The sequence below is a fragment of the Echinops telfairi genome, unplaced genomic scaffold (genome assembly GCF_000313985.2).
Source record: "Echinops telfairi isolate 266 unplaced genomic scaffold, ASM31398v2 ScPeMD7_7419;HRSCAF=8457, whole genome shotgun sequence".
NCBI lineage: Eukaryota > Metazoa > Chordata > Mammalia > Afrosoricida > Tenrecidae > Echinops > Echinops telfairi.
The window spans coordinates 2,078,743-2,095,775 of NW_022111319.1; positions in this window are offsets into that span (position 1 = coordinate 2,078,743).

Sequence of the window (17,033 nt, forward strand, 5' to 3'; positions counted from 1 at the left end):
GAATTTTGGGAATGATGAGGGCAACAAATGTATAGGTGTGCTTTACACAATTGATCTATGTATTGTGGTGAATTGTATGAGCCCCAATAAAATGATTAAATAAAAAAATATTAGTTTACATTAACTAGCTGTTTAGTATATACCTCTCTGTTCTAAGAGGGTATCAGAGTTTTAGTTACTGTGCTATAGCTAGTGTCCAGGAAAGAGAAAGTATTGAAGGACTATATGTTGAAAACTTAAATTAAAGCCATTCCTGGAATCAGAAGTATGAATAGTAGGCATACCTTTTCAACCACTACATAACTAAAGATTCTTCATAATTTATTTATTTATTTTCTCAACCTCTCAGAACAAATGTCTCATAGATTTATTTTTCTGTTAACTAACTGTGTTAGAAATATAATCGTTTGCCAATTTAAGGATTAAGAGTGTAGGGGTGGAGTCTAGGTTGTCAATCTGGAGATAGCCAATGAGACTTCTGTGTGGGCATGGCCTTCTCCTGAGAATTCTGGGAAATCTGGTCCTTCCTCCTGGGAGACGGAAGACACCTCTCTCTCTGCTACTCCCTGGGAGACATTGCAGAAGACAAGCCACATGGACGCAACTAGACCTCGGAAGCCATAGAAGCCACATGGAGACCCTTGGCAGCGCTGAGATGTTTCCAGTGCCACTAGACCCAAAGACTTTCTACCCACTGGCGTGTGATCATCTTGCATTTGGCTTCATTGCATGTGTTTCGTGAGTCTGTAGAGGACTGAAGTAGATTGGAATCGGACATATGGGCTAATATAAGACTTATGGCCTTGGACTGGATGGGGCTGGGATGTTTTCTCAATGTGCAATTGCTCTTGACTATCTACCCAGACTAACACACTAACATAAGACTTATTTCATTTTTTCCTAGGAATACCATTCTCAAACAAAAATAATTCTTTTCAATGCACTTTATCAGAATTTGGTTGGGGAATATTCCATTTTAAAAATCTGTATCTCTGTTAGTGTAGTCTTTGATAATTTTCCTTATCCATCATTCCAAACTTGAGAATCACAGTCTTTCCCATTTGTCTTATTATTTTGAAGTAAATGCCAAACTTCCTTGCTTCTCTTATACTTTTATAATCATATATTGTGTTAGGTGGTCTCAATAAATAAACCAATTAGCTTCAATGCATGGAATAGTCAATGGAAGTTTTATACATCAGGAAAAAAGAGAAAACAGCAAATAAATAAAGAATCAAACAGATCACTTTACTAAAAAAATAAATGCTAGTCTGTTGATTATGAATATTCTTGGTTAGAGTTTCCTTTCAAGTGATTTTAGTTTAGCTATCATGAGAATAAATTTGCTTTCCTCTAATTATTAGATTTCTCTTATTTACTTTTTTCATGATTTAATATAATTTGAAGTTTATCAATAAACTCTTCAGTGCTTGTAACATTTTCTTGTGATTTTACTAATTTATAAAAGCTTTTAAGCATTATCTACTAAGAACAAGAAGATGCAGATAATCACATTCTAAGGAAGAACGGGTCAGTTTAGTTGGAATTATTGTTCCCTGGTGTTTCAAAAGAAATGTTAAAGCCAAGATGACATTGACAAATTGCCACTATTTATTTAAATGATGTAATGCAATCTACCAATAGTTCTATAATGTGAGTGTTTGAAGCAGTTGACCTGACCAACTAATGCAAACAAATTAGTCTCCTGGGTACTAGCTGTATTCTATAGGCAATTAAATGTCAGATATAGCATTATTTGATTTTAAAACAACTATCCAATGCATTTTGGGAGTGATGAAATTACAATACATATTTGCTAAATTTGATTACAATCATTTGCATGTTCAAACTATATTTAAAGTTCCAAAGGGGGTGGGGGGGGAATGTAAGCAGCATAATGACTCACACAGAAACTAATCAAAGTCCCTTTTAAAGAGAATTCTTTTTAATTTGATAATTGAGTCCTTGATCAACATTGTCCCTTTCCCTGTTTACTCCCATGTAAGTTAATATATTTAGTTTTACGAATCAAATTAGTAAGCTACAATGAGGCCTTGAGGGACAACCACCCTTTTACATACAAGTACTACCTAAAACTGGCATAAGCATTTATGTATAATACATTGAAGTGACAAAAATGAACCAATCGATATATATGTATTTTCTGGTGTCGTGAGTGACACATTAGGCTGTTAACCCCAAGGTTAACAATTCCAAAACACCAGCTGTTTCTCAGGAGAAAAATTAGGTTTCCTACTCTGTAAAGAATTACAGTCTCAGAAACCCACAGGGGCAGTTCTACCCTGCCCTATAGACTCAATGTATCAGAGTTAATTCAACGGCAATGAGTTTGGATTTGGAAATGTCAGAATCAATTACCAAGTAGTAACTTGTCCATAGAAAACCAAACCCAAACAAACAAAACAAAAAGCAAACCAATAGCCGTCTGTAAAGTATTGGCAAGATGTCACCTTGAGCACCAAGGTACGCATTGCCCAAGTCATGGTATGTTCAGTCACCTCAAATGCATGTGAAATCTAGAAAATAAAACTTAAAACCTATTGCCACTAATTTGATTCAAATTCATAGAAACCTTAGTATAAAAGGAAGATCAAAGAAGAATCACTGCCTTTGAATTATCATGTTGATAGAGAACATTAAATATACCATAGCGTATCAAAATAGAGAACTTTATTTTAGGAAAAGAACCACCGGAAGACTCCTTAGAAGCAAGGATGGTGAAATCTGGCTTCACATACTTTGGACATGATATCAGAAAAGACCAGTTCCAAGAGAGGGACATGATTATATACCACTTGGTAAAGTAAAGAGTGCATGAAAAGGAGGAACATCTTCAGTGACATGGATTGGCACAGTAGCTGCAACAATATGTTCAAACACAGTGGCAATTGTGAAGGTTTGACAGGACTGGGAAATGCTGTTTCATTCTGTGGTATATAGGGCCATTAACAGAAAAACATAAACAACAACAACAAAGTAAAACAGAGAAAGTCTCAATGTAAAAGAAAACAGAAAATATTCAAAAGTTGAACAAATTTAAAATAAGTCAAAAGGGAGATCAAATGATAAGGAATTAAATTTTAACCTTTAACATCACTTTCTAATTCACTGAACGTGGTAGCAAGGCTATCACATCCCTGGTCTATGGTCAGAGGGTATTGACTAGATGCCTAATCCACATGTATTTCCCCTTTACTTTTTTTTTTAATTATTAAAGGATTTATTAAACAGCTAGATCTAGAGTAGGCCAGCTCCCGGAGACCTCCTTTTTTTGTTTGATTGTTTTTTTTTTAATAAATCATTTTGTTGGGGGCTCTTACAGCTCTTATCACAATCCATACATACATTCATTGTGTCAAATACATTTGTACATACATTGCCATCATCCTTTTCAAAACATTTTCTTTCTACTTGAGCCCTTGGTATCAACTCCTCTTTTTTATTTCTCTCCCTCCCTCCCCCCCCTCCCACCCTCATGAACCATTGGTAAATTATTATTATTTTCACATCCTATACTGTCCCCTGTCTCTCTTTATCCACGTTTCTGTTGTTTGTCATTGTGTCTTGTGGGGGAGGTTTCAATAGGTCGATCATTGCAATCGGTTCTCCCTTTCTCCACCCACCTTCCCCCTATTCACATGGTATCACTACTCCCATTACTGTTCTGGGACGTGGGGTGGTGCTGTCTGTACTGGGTTTTGTGTGTTGAGAGCTTTTATCTGTGCCAGTGTACATGCTCTGGTCTAGCCAGATTTGTAAGGTAGAACTAGGGTCATTATAGTGGGTGTGGGGGAGGATGCATTAAAGAACTAGAGGAATGTTGTACATTTTTGTCAATGCCATACTGCACTCTGGCTGGCTAGTCCCTTCCTTGTGACCCTTCTGTGATGCAAAGTACAATTGTCTACAGATGGGCTTTGGGTCTCCACTTAGGCCCCCATCGTTTGCATCAAAATGATTGATTGTTTTGGGTCTTCTGATGCCTGAAACCTGATCCCGTTGACACTTCCTGATCATGCAGACTGGTGTGCTTCTTCCATGTGGCCTTTGTTGTTTCTCAGCCAGATGGCTGCTTGTTTATCTTCAAGTGTTTAAGACCCTAGATGCTGTATCTTCTAATAGCTGGGCATCATCAGCTTTCTTCACCACATTTGCTTATGCACACATCTTGTTTTCAGCGATCTTGCGTGAAGGTGAGTATCACATAATGCCAGGTTACTAGAACAAAGTGTTGTTGCATTGAAGGAATACTTGAGTAGAGGCCCAATGTCTGTCTGCTGCCTTAATACTTAACATATAAATATAGGCACATAGACCTATAATCCTATCATTATATATATATATTTACATATGTACGTGCTTATATTTATACCTTTATAAATGTCTTTTGCCTTCTAGTTCTTTGCTCTATTTTCTTTTAAATTCCTCCCGTCCCACTATCATGTTCAACCTTCATTCGGCTCTCAGGTATTCTTCTTGGCTACATTTTACTTGATCAAGCCCCTTCACTTTCTTAAAAGACAAAAACAACTTTAAAATAGGTCAGAAACAAGATCAAATGATGATATTACATTTTAACCTAACTGCATCTGCCAAAATCGATTCTATATTACTCTGTTTGATAACTAATTTATTTGCATTACTTGAAAGTGATCAGAGAGGACTTACTAGAGTTTTAACCTGTGTGTGGACCCTGTAAATGGATTTTGGGCTTCCACTATCATCTTTAGCTTCTGAAAATCAGGTTTTCACTATTTAAGCTCTGATATCATCACCTCCTTTCAATTTGGATTGTGTTATTTACAATTGTTGTATTACATTGACTGGCATGCTTTTTCAATGGAGACTTAGTTGATGGTTCACTTAGATGGCTGGTTGTTTGAAGACAAGCCTTTAAGATACCAGATGCTATTCCTTCTGATAGCTGAGCACCATTTAGTTTCTTTACTATACTTTGCTAGAGCACCCATATCTTCAGTGATCTCTTTATGAGGGTGAACATCAAGCTGGGCAATGTTATGAAAACTAATTGTTCTTCAGAGGATGTACTGATATTTCTGTTGGTGGGTATGGTGGGTAAATGAGAAGGAGCAACATTACATTGGGAAGGGACCCTAAACAATAATTGTAGGGAATCTAAGGGGAGAATAAACTTGGTTAAATGGTCCTAAGGAGACATTTGGAGTATGTTTCTACTCTCAGTGAACTGTGCAAATGACTAATCACCATGATGAACTTGGACACTGGCCTTACAGGGAAAATGGCATCCCCCAAGGATCACACCATAACATGGAAGCTCCACTGAATGAAATGGGCCCTACTTCAAAACTATTTATACACTTAGATTTAGGACTGAAATAGCCTAATGGGATAGGAAGAAAAGATGGTCAACCCACGACTGTGGAAATAATGGTCCTGGGACCTGGAATGGAACTCCTGGCTTAGTGAGTGTTGAATAAAAAGAGACCCAGAACCACTATATATTTAGTGACTCAATGCTTCCCTTGCATTAATATGACAGGTTTTAATCAGAAAGACAAGAGTCTAACCTTGCAGAATTGATACAGGAAATTTCACCCTAGCACCAACCCTCATGATCAATATAAACAGACCTCAATTAATTAAGAAATAAATCTGTACAAGGAAACCACATGGATTGCGGCTCTCAGTTGAAATGTACTTACATAAATGCTTCATAGCAACAGTACCTTAAATTCTATGTTATTGAAAAAACTATGATTGTTATCAATGTGTTTGAATTAAAACTTAAGGGGATGATTGACAATGTTTTTGCTTTTTATTTACTTTGCTTTTGTTTCTTTTATTTTGCTTTGTTTGTTTTTGGTTTGATGCTGTTGTTGCTCTTGTTGGTTCTGGTTTAAGTTTTTGTTTTCATCAGAATGTGATTAGCAACGTAAACCAGAGTTGTTCATAAACTGGGGACAAGCACATGAATTCTAGGTTCGCACATAATTCTAGCCCTAAACCAAGAGCACTTATTGGCATTACTCGATATTTGCCTTCATGAAGACACTGCTTAAGATAAGGATGTTACAGCAAAGTGGTGAAAGAAGAGATGGTGCCTAGCGATCAATTGGAATAGTGTTAAAGGCTTGGACTCAAACAAGCAGCCATCTAAGTGAGCCATCAACTAAGTCCACATGGGAGAAGCACACCAACCGGTGTGATCCAAAGATGACAATAACAAAATTCAAATATGATGAAGGTAAAAGTATCAGAGCTTAAATTGTGAGCAACCAATTTGTAGAAGGTTGCGGAGAACAGTAGAATCCCAAATCCATCTGCACATGTTTTTGGCAGATCCCCTTTAGACACAGACGAGGGAATCAAAAAGCTTCATTGTCAGACAGATATTATAGAAAACTTCATTTGGTGGATCAAAACCTGGTATAATATGATTCTTATTCAGTTGGTTTCTCTCTTGACCCACCCTGCATTTGCTCTACGCTAAAATATTTCTCCATCATTCCACAGCAGAAATTTCTTCTCTGGCTTTGAAAATATTGTTATTGGTCTTTTCTTTATTATACTTTATTTTTATCTTTACATTAAAATTATTGTTTTCTGCTTTTGTTTTATTTTGTTTTTATTTTTGCTGTTATGTCGCCAAGATTAAGAAGTGCAGAAGGAGTGGATGCATAGAGACAATAACCAATGCAGTGGTTTATTGGGAACATGGGAGAGGGGTGGGGAGGGGAGTGGAAGGGGACTTGGGGTGCAACCAATAAATGCTAGAAGAGAGAGAACATTAGAACTGATTGTGATGATGCATATATAACTTTTTTTTAAAGTGATTTAACTATGGAACTGTATGATATGTGAGTATTATATCTATATTATATTTTTTATATTAAAAAATAAAAATGACCACAAGCTTGACCTGTGGTTACCATGGGTAAAAAGAGGAAGACTTTTTTCCTTTACTTAGGGGACATTGAGTTAATTTTAATTGTGGTGAGGAAATTTAGAGATGCATATCAATAATGTCTATACAACAAAAAGAGTATAATCAATGGCACTAAATTATACATGTACAAGTTGTTGAATTGGAAAATGTTTTGTTTATACTTCTGCCAAAATAATTTTAAAAACATGAATAACAATGAACATGGGAAAAATAAAATGTTCAAAAATTTACTGTGGTAAAGATTGTACAACTCTTCTTGATATGGTTGAACTATTGAATTGAACTATTGAATTGTATGATATGTGGATGAAGTGCCATATTGCCAGGATAATCTATTATCAGATTCATTATAAAAAAATATGAGCTACTTCCAATTAATATATTAATCTCTATTTATACTGTCTCTTTCAGTGACTCTGTTTAGTCCCATGGCTTAACATTCTGCTTTTAAATTGATAGTCTCAAAAGTGTATCTTCTGCTCTAACTCTCCTCTTACCATCAAGCTCATATAGATTTTCCAATTTCTAACTGCTAATCTGGCATTTCTGCCTGTATGACTGTATTAGTCTGGGTACATTGGAGAAACAAATCCACAGCAACTCATGTATAAGAGAGAGTTTTATGTAAAGAAAATGTGCATCACGAAAACATCCCAACCCAATGCTGCTCAAGCCCACAAGTCCAACATTGACCCATTAACCCAACACCAGTTCACAAAGTCCTCCACCTCACAAAACAGGCAGTGATGCTGACTGCAGGAGGAAAGCTGAGTTAGTGAACAAAAAAGCATCTTAGCACTAGCAGGGATCTCCACAAGGCTGCTCCAGCACCCAGGGCTGCATCAGGATAGGTCCATGTAGCTTCTCCTTGGGGATGTCTTGGAAGTCATTCTTGCAAGCTGAAGCAGGGAACTGCTAAGGCAGCTGCACCCAGTGCAACCATCATAAAACAAGAGACCCGAGAACTAGAAAGGCGAGGCTCACCACCCATTTATCCCTCCGCCTTTCAATTAGCCCCACATGTGATTATCGGCCAGGTTGGCACAATTAACTAACTCAATGACTAATAGTCCTATGAAAGTTAGTATGCTCAAAAGTAAATGATTGATTATGATCACCTTTCCAATAAAAACCCCACACCAGTTTTAGTCTTCTCTATCTCAGAAATATCATAATTTACCAAAGCATAAGATCGTAACTCAGTAACATTTGTGATTACTTTGTCTCCCATATACTGAATTTATTATATTGGTGAATTTTTAAATTCTATTTTCAAAATAGCTATAAATTTGGTAGTTTCTTGCCATTTCTTTAGCCATGAACCTGATTCATACCAACATATCTTTTAAAAGTTATTGTAATAGTTTCCAAACTGGCCTTCTTGTGAGTTTTTTTCAATTACCTATTAAAACCTCCATGATCTCTTATTGTTGTTGTTAGGTGCCATGGAGTAATTTCTGACCCATATCAATCTTATACACAACAGATTGAATCACTACTGTTCCTGTGTCATCCTCGCAAGTGTTCCTATGCCTGAGCCCATTGTTGCAACCATGATGTCAATCAATTTCCTAGCGGGCCTTCCTCTCTTTTGGTGCCCACTGTACCAATCATGATGGTCTTCTCTAAGGACTGGTCTATACTGACAATATGTCCAAAGCACAGCCGATGAAGTTTTACCATCCTTGTCTCTAAGGAACACACTGGCCTTACTTCTTCAAAGACAGATTTGTCCTTTTAGCAGTCCCTGATACTTTCAACTTCTTCTCCAGCACCACAATTCAATGCATCAGTTCTTCTTTGTTCTTCCTTATTCTATGTTCAAATTTCACATATATATGAGGTAATTGAAAATACCATGGCTTGAGTCAGGCTCACCTTAGTCCTCAAAGAAAGATCCTTGTTTTTCAGTACTCTAAAGAGCTTATGCAGCAGATTTACCTAATGCAACTTGTCTTTTGATCTGTTCTTGACTGTTGCTTCCATGCGCATTTATTGTAGACCTAAGCAAGATAAAATCCTTGACAACTTCAACCATTTCTTCATTCATCATGATGTTAACTATTGGTGCAGTTGTAAGAGTTTGAGTCTCCTACCACACTTACAATAGTAACCATAATGCGTGCTATAGATGACCTTACTCATCTGGACTATGTTTTTTGTTGCTAGGTGACATTGGGTCAGTTTGGATCCATAGCGACCATATGCACAACGGAATAAAACTCTGCTCAGTTCTGCACCATCCTCATAATTATTCCTATATTTGAGTCCTTTGTTGAAGTCACTGTGTCAATCCATCTTGTTGAACGTCTTCCTATTTTTCACTGCACCTCTGCTTTGCCAAGCATGGTGTCCTTCTCCAGGGAATGCTCTCTCCTAACAAGTCAAAAGTATGTGAGACAAAGTCTTACCATCCTTGCCTATTAGTAGCATTCTGGAAGTACTTCTAACAAGACAGATTTGTTTGTTCTCTTGGCAGTGCATGGTATTTCTATATTCTTCGCCAGCACCAAAATTCAAATGCTTCTATTCTTCCATCTTTCTTCTTTAAGGTCCAACTTTCACATGCATATATGGTGATTGGAAATACCACGGCTTGAGTCAGGCACATTTTAGTCTGAACTATAGCTACTTTATATTGGCTCTTTCTCTAGAAATACTTTGATTAAAAAATAACTTCATTTATTTCATATAATACATCACTTCTAATAGTTATTTGGCTACAAATCTATCTTTCTAAACACTGGAATACACATTAATTTATCACAGAATTATTGTTGTGTAGAAATAATTTTTATAACAATTGGTTAAATGTTTATATAATACATGAAATTAAAATATTCTGTTTACTAAGTATAAATTGGCTCTTTTGATTATAATTTTATACTCGTTGTTTAGTGTATTATTTAACAGTGTATGCCCAAATAGGAAAACTAAAAAAAAATCTCAAAGTTGGTTTTCCCACTTGGAATCTTTGCCATACATTGAGTTTCAATGGTTAGTATACAACGCCAATTTGAAATATGTCCCAAAGATTCAGAAACACAAATTTACCTCAATTTCTTTGTTGACATATTCAACAATGTTGTTGTGAAAATGTTATATAAAATTTATTTTAGAAATGTGAATGGAAGTAAAAAGTATTCCTAAAATCACATAAACTTTTTATAAAACAAAAATTTCAAAATATATTATTTCTCCACATATATTCTAGCTCATACTGCAGCGTTTAATAGTTGGAGGGTGGGGTGGAGGCTGAAGCAACTTAGGATACTAAGTAAAGACTATCAAATATAAGAGGAAGGTATAACATCCAAGAATCCTAGTAAAAATATTTCAAAAGAGAACAACTTTGTCACAAAATGGTGCTGAGACATCCAAAAAGATCCTTATCCTTCTTAAGGTGTGACCATTTTCCAACATGAAATTATTTGGATTTTAATAAGCACAGACATTTGTAGTGGAAATAGAAATCGTGATTGGAGTAGAGTAAATAGAGATGGGAAAATTAATAAATGAGAATTCAGTATAAGTAATATTTTGCTGTAAGGAGAAGCTGTGAAATTGTGTTTGGAGAAGATAAAAGGTTAAGAGATAAATGAATTTTTTATCCTAGGGGAAATTGCCACATTTTGTATGAGAAATATCTTCCTGGTCTTATTAGGTGCTGTCAGGTGGGTTCCTACTCATAGTGACTCCATGTAAAACAGAACAAAAAGCTAGCATATATTTGTTATGTTTGAGCCCATTGTTGCAGTCATTGTGTCAATCCATTTCATTAAGCTTCTTCCTTTTCTTGGAAAGCTTGAATTATCTTTTTCTCCAGGTTCCTGTCTCTTCTAATAACCCGTCTAAAGTACTTAAGCCTCATTTCTAAAGAGAATTCTGGCTGCATTTCTTCCAAGACATAATCTAGAGAGAAAAAAAGTTATAATGCAGAAGGAGTAAGATGACTATTTTAATGTTATCCTTGAGCAGTATCCAGGTAGAGACGTTGGCTTAGTCAGGTATTGTAAGAGGACGTTTGAAGGTGGATCATTGTTGTTAAGTTGTGTCAAGTTGTTTTCGACTTGTAGTGACCCCACGTACAAAATAATGAAACACTGCTCAGTCCTGCACCATTTTTATGATTGTTCTTGTTTGAAGCCATCCATGTGTCACTGTGTCAATCCATCTTGTTGGTAGTCTTTCAATTTTTTCACTGTTCCTGTACTTCACCGTGCATGTTATCCTTTTCCATGAATAGCAATGTATCCAAAGTATGTGAGGCAAGTCTTATCATCCTTGCCTCTAAGGAACATTCTGGCTGTACTTCTTCCAAGAGAGATTTGTTGTCCTTTTGTTAGTCCATAGTATTTCAATATTCTTCCCCAGTACCATAATTCAAGTGTATCTATTATTCTTCAGTCTTCCTTATTCAATGTCTAACTTTCACATGTCTGGTAGTTACATAATCTGCTGTTAATTTGAGACTTAAGTGTGAAGGGATGGAGTTTAGTGTGTCAATCAGGTCATAGCTTGATGACCGCTTTTGGAGACACTAAAGAGATAAATATCTCATTCGAGGCAGGGCACACACTCACTCCCTGTGTAGCATGACTGACAATGATGAGCCTGATGGAGCTACGCTGATTCAGCCAAAGCTCTGCTGGAACTGGCGGAGCCATGTGGAGACCCCTGGCAGTGCTGAGATGCTTACACTGCCACTGGATCCACAAGACTTTCCACCCACTGGCCTGTAATCTTCCTACATTCAGCGTCATTGAATGTGTTTGGTGAGTCTGAAGAGGACTTTATAGATTGGTATCAGGCATATGGGCTAATATTGGACTTATGGACCAGATCTGGATTGGGCTGGGATGTGTTCTCAATATTCAATTGCTCTTGTATATAAAGCTCTTTCTTATACACATATGAGTGTCCCTATGAATTTGCTTCTCTAGTCAACCCTGACTAACACAACATGTCAATAAGGTGATGAAAAATACCATGGATTGGGTCTGACTCACTTTGGTCCTCAAAGCAACATCCTTGTTTTTCAACACTTTAAAGAGGTCTTGTGCAGCAGATCAAATCAAATCTATATGTTGTTGATCTGAGCAAGACAAAGTCCTTGACAACTTCAACTTTCCTCCATTCACCATAATTTTACCTACTAGTTCAGGTATGAGGATTTTGGATTTATTTGCATTGAGTTGTAATCCATACTACAGGTTTCAGTCCTTGATCTTCATCAGCAAGTGCATCAAGTCCTCCTCAATTTCAGCAAACAGGTTTGCTTCATCTGCATAATACTGAATGTTAATAAGCTGTCCTCAAATCCCATTGCTTCATGTAATCCACTTCACTGAGTATTTGCTCCATGTACAGATTGAATAAGTATGGTGAGAGGATAAAACATGGACACACGCTTTACCTGAATTTAGACTATAGAGTATTCTCTTCTTATATTTCACAGCTGTTTCTCAATCCATGTACAGTTTCTGCAGGAGCACAATGTAGTGTTCTGGGGTTCCCATTCTTCTCAATGCTACCCGTAGTTTGTTATGATTCACACAATGAAATGCCTTAGCATAGTCAATAAAACACAAGTAAACAACATTCTGGTGTTCTCTGTTTTCAGTCAAGATCTATCTAATATCAGCAATAATATCTCTTGCTCAAAGTCTTCTTCTGAATGTGAACTCAACTTCTGACAGCTCCCTGTCAATATATTGCTGTATTCATTCTTGGATTATCTTCAGCAAAACATTACTCGAATGTGATATCAATTGTATTATTCTATAGTTTGAACATTCTATTGAGTCACCTATCTTTGAAATGGGAACAAATATGGATCTCTTCCAGTCAGTTGACCAAGCAACTATCTTCCCAATTTCCTGGCATAGACAGGTAAATCATTTTAGTGCTACATTAGCTTCCTTAAACATCTCGATTGTAATTTCATCAATTCCTGGAGCCTTTTAGCACATACACACCCCTTATTTATTTGTTTTTTTATCTAATACTTTCAGGGTAGCTTAAACTTCCTTCTTCGGTACTATTGGTTTTTCCTCATATGCTACCTCCAGAAATGTGTGAATGTTGACTAGTTCTTTTTGATACAGTGACTCTGTTCATTCTTTCCTTCCTCTTTGGATGGTTCCTGCATCATTCAATATTCTGCCCAAAGAATCTTTCGGTATTAAAACTCCAGTATCAAAGTGTTTTGTTGTTGCTGTTGCTGTTCTTTGGTTTAAGATATGCTGACCATGTTCTTCCTTTTTGTTTTTTTAATTCTAGGTCTTCACACATTTCATTATAATATTTCTCATTGTGTTCTCAGGCTGCCCTTTGAAGTTTTCTTTATTTTTTCACCTTGGAATTTCCTTTTCAGTTCTTTGAATTCATAAATTTCTTCTATGTGCCTAAGATACTCTATGAATAGAGTAAGTTTGAGTCTCTTATGACATTCACACTGATCTTTCTTTTCTTTCCTGTTTTTAATGACTTTTTACATATTAATTTTACTAAAGAGAGTATTAAAAAAACTATCAATAGGCACTTGAAGGAACTTCTTGAGGTGAATCACAGGGTCTGTTCTCAATTTTGTACTATTAGCATTCTTGTTACTGACTCAAGGACAGATATATATGAGATAGAATGAAACTAATGCATCCTGAGCATGTTCTAGTAATCATACCTGACAATAAACACTATCTGCATAATAATATTAATAATAAGAAACCTACTATTAGCAATGACAAAATATGGGTGCATTTAACGGGAAAATATTAAAGCTTTTATGCACTTTGACCAAATTCAGGTATGTACAAGATAAGTAGGGAAACAAGATAAGAGACTTATTAAAAAAAATAGAGTCCAGAAACCTTTGCTTAGCTGCAGTGATGTTATCAATAAAATCCAAATGCCCTTCTTGTACAATCCTGGAAAAAGAAAAAATAATTTCAAAAGTATCTAATTCTATATTTTGCCTCCAGTAAACTTTACAGTTAATCCAATATGATATTTCATTCATCTCTGCTTGCAGGGATAGCATGTTGCAGTGGGATATAAGCCTAAAGTAGCATTCCTAAGAGTATGTTGGGAGGATTTCAATGAAAGAGTTAAAACATGTATGCATTTTTAAATGTAAAATTAATGATCTTCTCTGTATATCTATATAATTCACCATAAAAGTTTAAAAATAAAAAATAGTTTTCCTGTTTGGAGCTGCTAGATAAGACATTGCTAGAAATAATTTTTAAACTATTGTCTAAATTATCAGTTTTTCTAAGAGAATATATTCTTTACTTCAGAATAATAATGAATAATAGAGTGTCTGAGGGGCTTCACCAGAAAGCCTTTTCATAGGGGGAATCCCTGGCTTGGTGTGTATCCAAAGAAAAGGAACCCAGAAACACCATATATTTAGTACCTCTATGCCCCCCTTGCAGTGGCATGGCAGGTTTTGATCTGTGGGACTGGAATCTACACTTGGAAGAATTGATCCAGGAAGTTTACCCCTGGCACCAATCCCTATAATTAGGGTAAACAGAGCTCAATAGAAAGAGAGATCAAGCTATGTAGGTCAAACAACTCATGGGTCGCAGCTCAAGGTGGAACTATACTCACATTGACTCCTCATACATCAGTGTCTAGACTGCTGTGTAATTGGAAACACTGAAGATGTTTTCAGTGAAATCGCCTTGTACCCCAGGGGGATAATTGACAATGTTTTGTTTAAATGGGTTTTTGTTTTCATGCCTTCAGATTGTTTGTTTGTTTGCTATTTTGTTTGTTGCTGTTGTTGGTTTAATTATTCTTATGGCGTTTTGATTTTGTCATAATACAACTGCCAAAGTAAACCTTAGTCATGCATATCCCATGGACTAGCAGATGGATTCTGGGCTCCCACTTAACATAATTCTAGCCCCAATCCAAGAACAGTTAGTTCTGATAACATGGCCCTGCTCGATACTCACCTTCATGAAAAGATCCTAAGGATGTTAAAGCAAAGTGTGTTGAAGAAAGCAGATGGTTCCTGGCTATCAAACAGAATAGTGTCTGGGGTATTGAAGGTGTTTATTTAAATAAGCAGCCATCTAAGTGAGGATTCAACTAAGTCCACATGGAGGCACATCAGTTTGCGTGGTCCAACGATTATAATAACAACATTTAAATATAATGAAGGGAAAAGTATCAGAGCTTAAATTGTGAACACCCAATTTACATAATACTATGGAGGACTTTGGGAGCTCAAAACCCATCTGTAGAGTACTTAGTCAGATAAAGTCTCTGACAGATGCCCTCCAGCCACAATCAAGGGTCTCAAACATATTTACTATCAGATACAGATAATTGTAATCTTGATTATGCTGGATTGAACTTGGTCAGTTGATCTCTCTTTTGACCCAACCTGAATTTGTTCTAGTTGCCATCATTTCTTCCTAGTTCCATGACAAAAATGTCTTCCCTGGCCTTTAAAATATCCATGATGGTCGTTTCTTTCTTACTCATTATTTGTATTTTTATCTTTATATTATTATCATGTTACCCTTACCTCTTAATTTTGTTTTTGCTTTTTATTGGTTTTTTTTGCAGTTTGTGAAGGACAGAAGGAGTAGTTGCATAGAGATAATAACTGATACAAGAGTTTATAGGGGTAGAGGGTAGGAGATAGGGTAAGGCGATTTTGAGAATGAACTATGTATATGGGAAGGGAGAAGGAACACTGGAACTGATTGTGATTAAACAGCTAATTTTTAAAGGAATTTAACCATGATTTTAAAAAAGAAAATCTTCTAAAATTAATTGTGGTAATGATTGCACAATTCTGGATTATGTGCCGATAAAAATATTAAAAAATAGAAGGTTTGCATTTTGATCCTCATCTAAATAAATGTTTAAGAAAATGAAAGCGATAAAACATCCAAAATGACATTTCAAAAAGTTGGAATAATACAACTTTTATATGTATTTGGGTAATTGCTATGTAAAACTTTTGATCATTTCATTTTAATTAGCCTAATATTTACTATGAAAACCTAAACAAACTATTCAAGCATTATGCAAAAGCCTGTTGAATTTTAATAAAGTGAGATTTGTATACTTCTAGTAATAATTTGTTTTTATCACTGTGCCAATTTTTTCTGGAAAATTCAATTTATCATTTTATCATTTTTTCCTTCCAATTTTCAAAATCACTGTCATCAAATCAATACCGACTCAGAGTGACTTTATAGGACAGGGATGCACTTGCCCTGTGGGTTTCAGAGACTGTAATTGTTTATCAGAGTAGAAAGCCCTGGAAGGATTGACTAATCTATGCCAGGAAATTTGGAAGACAGCTTACTTGTTCAAATGCCTGGAAGAGAGCCATATTTGTTCCCATTCCAAAGAAGGGTGATCCAAAAGAATGTTCAAATTATATAAAAAATATCATTGATATCTCATACAATTGAAGTTTTGCCAAAGATCCTCCAATGACAGTTGAAGCAATGCATTGACAGGGAGCTGCCAGAAGTTCAGGCCACATTCAGAAGAGGACTTGGAGGAAGGGATATATCATTGCTGATGTTAGATGGATCTCGGCTGAAAGGAGAAAATATCAGAAAGAAGTTTGCTTGTGTTTTACTGATTATAGCAAGGTATTTGACTGTGTGGATCAATCATAACAAACCAGGAATGGCTTTGAGAAGGATGGGAATTCCAGAACACTTCATTGTGCTCCTGTGCAACTTGCATATGGACCAAAAGGCACTTGTGAGAACAGAAGAAGGGAATAGTACATGGTTTAAAATCAGGAAAGGTGTACCATAGAATTGTATCCTCTTAATCATATTTATTTAATATATATACTGAGCAAATAATCAGAGAAACTGCTTATATGAAAAAGAATGTGACATTAGGATTGGGGGTAGACTTAACAGCCTGTGTTATGGAGGTGAAACAACCTTGCTTCCTGAAAGAGAGGAGGATTTGATCTTTTTATAAAAGATCAAGGATTTCAGTATTCAGTAAGGATTACAACTCAATGTAAAGAAAACTCTAAATTCTCACAACTGGAACAATAGGTAACATCATGATAAATGGAGAAAATGTT